The sequence below is a fragment of the Elephantulus edwardii genome, unplaced genomic scaffold, assembly GCF_000299155.1.
Source record: "Elephantulus edwardii isolate Elephantulus edwardi_28Jun2011 unplaced genomic scaffold, EleEdw1.0 scaffold00079, whole genome shotgun sequence".
Classification (NCBI taxonomy): domain Eukaryota; kingdom Metazoa; phylum Chordata; class Mammalia; order Macroscelidea; family Macroscelididae; genus Elephantulus; species Elephantulus edwardii.
Window position 1 is genome coordinate 9,893,168 of NW_006399829.1, and position 4,211 is coordinate 9,897,378.

The window sequence follows — 4,211 nt, forward strand, 5'->3', positions numbered from 1 at the left end:
CTCCTTTCATATGGGTCTCTTAGAAGCTCATCTAGTGGCTTCCGGTTTTTGCCGAGTCCGCGCAGCTTTGTTCCCACAGTTCCAATACTAAAAGTTTCGACAAAAGTTATGATTCAATTCCTATTGTCCATGCCGCACCTCAGACCCTCCAGGTTTTAGTGGGCTTAAGAGAATTCAGGCGATTTCCCCAGTAACCTTTTTCCTTTCAGGTGAGTCTCAGTGCAGCTCAGCTCAGCTAGTGGGTTCCAGCTTTTGCTGGGTCCGTGATGGAACCGCAGCAGGACCGCTGCAGGGCAGGCAGGCAGGGCTCCGGTTTTTAAAGCTTCTAAAATAATGTATTAGCAAAAGTTCTGATTCAAAATCCTACTGTTCGTGTCACACTGTGATGGTCAGTCTCTGTGGAGTGTAAAGTACTCTCTGGTGTCCTTTCTATGCAGCTTGCTATCCCTCTGGCTCTTCACACTGTGCTCTCCACCTCTGCCATCTTCCATCCATCAAGCCTACTCTATCTTATGCCAATCTTACTGTCTCGGACACACCTACCCCCATTGCCCCAGTCACTGAATCAATCCACCCTAAAGAGGGTCTTCACTTCCTGCATCGTCCCTTCACCCTCTCAAGCATGACGGCCCTCTCCAAGTACTAGTCCCTCCTTACAACTGTCCAAAGTGTGTCAGATGAAGCTTCAAAATCCCTGTCTCCAAGGAACAGCCTGATTTAACCCTCTCTAGGACAAACTTGTTTGTGCTCCTAGCAACTCATAGTATATTCAGTACTCTCCTCCAGCACCACAGCTCAAAGGCATCAATTCTCCTCTGTCATCTCTAGTATTTGTACAGCTTTCTGACACATAGCAAGTAATTGCAAAGACCATGGCCTGAATCAGGCACACCTTGATTTCAGACTGACATCGTTGCTCTTCAGTACTCTGGAGAGGTCTCTGACAGTAATTTATCTTTTAATTTCCTGGCTGCTGGTACCAACAGTATTGATTGTAGAGCCAAGCAAACTAAAGATGTTAACAATCTCAGTCTCTTTACCATCTATTATGATGCTACCAGTTGGCCCAGTGGTGAGAATCTTTGTTTTTTTGATGTTGAGTCTCAGTCCATATTGAAGGCTGCTGTCCTTGACTGTCTGCAGTAAGTGCTTCAGGTCTTCCTGAGTTTCAGCAAACAGGGTTGAGTCATCTGTGTACCGTACATTGTTGATGAGTACCTCCAATCTTGATGCCACATTTCTCCTCATAGAGCCCAGCTTCCCAGATAATCTGCATATAAATTGAAAAGGTATGAAGATAGGACACATAATACACATTATGGTACCCAAATCATCCTGTCATGTATATATAACACATTACAGTATCCCACACACCACCTCAACACAACCCAGATTTGTAGAAGCTTGGTCCCATAAAGAAGCACTTTGAACTCACAGCAACAAGACCATGAACAAGACCCATGTACTAGAACAATGGCTCAGAATCAGGTGTAAGACAATCAGGTGTAAGGTTGTAGTGCCATTCCTTTAAAGAATTAAGAGCAAGAGCTTGAATGTTTTGCACTTTTCCATTGATTTCGCACACAGTTTGGGTTATGTTATCTTGCTTATTAGATATATACATACAAAAGACGGTCTGAATTATACCACGTTTCCTCTTGGGCAGCAGGTAATAGATCTAAGGCCATCTGTGCTGCAACACTACTTTCCTCATTTGGGTGAACTCATCCATTCATAATTATTCAAAGCTCTTACAGTACACTCAACCAGTTATTTATCATTCTACTTTGATGGCCCTGGCATCTGGAACAATCCTAGCCATGTGCTACAACCACTGTGCTCTCCACTTTTCTCGATGCCATTGGTAATATACAGTATCCCGTTCTGTGGCAGCTGGGGCAAGATTGACAGCATTCTTCCCCCGCCACCCCCCCAGTACATCTCCCAGAATAATTTGCAGGTAGAGCCACCTGGTTTTGCGACAAACTCAAATAACTGGGAGGAATTAAATCAACAGGTTTGCTTCCAGTATACTGCCTCCCAATCCACCAGGTGTAGTCCTTAATATGTTCAATACTCTACTCCCAACACCACAATCAAAGGCATTGATTCTTTTTCTGTCATCCTTTTCTGTCATACATCTGTCACTGTCCAGCTCTCTGATACAAAACAAGTAATTGCAAAAGTCATGGCCTGGATTAAGTGCAACTTTGTCTCTAGACATCATTGCTCCTGAGTACTTTGGAGAGGTCCCTGATAGACAATTTTCCCAGTGCAATTTGTCTTTTGATTTCCTGACTGCTGGTATCAAGAGTGTTGATTGTGGAGCCAAGCAAGCTGAAGGTGTTAACAGTCTTCACCATCTATCATGATCTTTGTCTTCTTGATGTTGAGCTTCAAAGCATATTGAAGACTATAATAGGCCTTCAGTTTCTGTATCAAGCTCATCCAAATTAAGACAAAGTACGTAGAAGAATTTCCTGTACAATTAACTGCCTCTGAAGACTCAGTAGAGGGTCAGCTGTGGGTCAGTTATGACTCTGTGGTACACAGCAACAGGAAGAAGGATTGGCCATCCACTTGTGAAATAACAGGCCTTCGAAAACCCTATGTACAATAGATTACTTTGAGCAAACTAGCAGATATGGTACCTGAGGCCAAGTCCTGGAATTTGGAACACAATCTACCCCATTTTAGGGTACTTAGTTTCCTAGACTAGGCCTTATTAACCCCATTAATTGCTTCATTAGCCTCTGAGGCCACATAAACAGCAGCTGGTTGCTGTTTAAGGAGCATATAGTGACTCTCAGTCCCTTTCCACAGTTTAGGCCCAAATCCTAGAGGGACATGCCATCACCTGACAGCCTGCTGTAGACCCTACCCATAGCCTTTGCTAGTGGTCAATACATCCAGCTGGAAGGCAAAGTAGAATCCACAGTCCATGCCTAGGCTTCTGCCCTTTTTGTATCATTAAATGCAGATTCTTAATTAGCTCCCTAGTCCCAGGTGCTATTCTTCTTCATCAAGACCTGGAGGGGTCTGAGTATTTGAGCCACCTGAGGAATGAATACTCTCCAGTGTTCCAGCAAACCCGTGTCAGCTTAGGAGGACAGGGCCAAATTGTTACATCTTGTACAACTATCCATGGCATATTATAAGATTACAAAAGTCCATTGTCATCCACATGTCATCCACATTTGATCCATTAATCCACTGTAGAGGGCACTGAAGCATGAAAATTAAAAGTACTCAGCAGTCATTCTCCAAGTCCTATCTGATTTCTTTCCAGGCCACATGGGGGAGTTATATGGGCTATGAGTATCTCGAATTATGCCAGCTTGCTTCAACTGGAACACAGCTGTTCTGTTTCAGTATATACTGCTTGACCATGCTGGCCACTTCACTGAAGGGTCATTAGAACAGGCATGCATTACAGATTTTATGGTACACACTCCACTCGGAATTCTTGAGACTTCTTTTGGAATTTTTATTCCATAGATAGTTGCTTCTACAGCACCAACAAAACTTAATTTGGCTGCTGGTCAGGTTCTTTCCTTTATCAACTCCTGTAGACTATAAATCAATCCACCCTTGCAATTGAGACACTTCTACAGGAGACACCCCTCTTTCTCTTTGCTTAGTCAGGGCCTTCTTCCTGGCCTACTGCTAGCAAAAGCCAGGGTCAGTGACCTTGAGGTAAGGTCAGCTGTGAGCCCTATGGGAAATTTCCAACAAAGTTTTTATATTGCCAAGGACAAAAGTGGCATCCTGCCACACTTGTGCAATAGTCACTAACCTTATCACACTGTGCTATTACACTTAGCTTTACATAATACTGACTCAGCAAACGGTACTGAACTTGTTCAAACATGGCAGTGGTTTGGCTAAAAAGTGCATATCACATATATAAGACACATCACAGTATACAAATCTGCCTGTTGTGTATATACAGCACCTTAAAATGTACCATGGATTCTTTGCCTTATTTTTCTCCAGCTGCCTTTGGAAATCTAGTCAGCTCTTTTACTTCAGCATTTTTTCCCTTTGTTTTGGTGTGGCAACACTTTAATGCAATTTTCAGAGTCTCTTGTGACATCCATTTTGATTTTTTTTTCTTTCTCCTCTTTGTAATGATCTCTTTGCTTTCTTCATGGATGTTATCTTTTATGCCATCCCACAGCTCATCTAGTCTTTGATCATTAGTGTGGTAT

General features: G+C 43.0%; 1 pseudogene; it reads left to right on the plus strand.

Annotated features, from left to right (window-relative positions):
• The first annotated feature begins 1,855 nt into the window (after positions 1 to 1,855).
• Positions 1,856 to 4,211, plus strand: part of LOC102876477 — a 21,849-nt pseudogene continuing 19,493 nt past the window's right edge.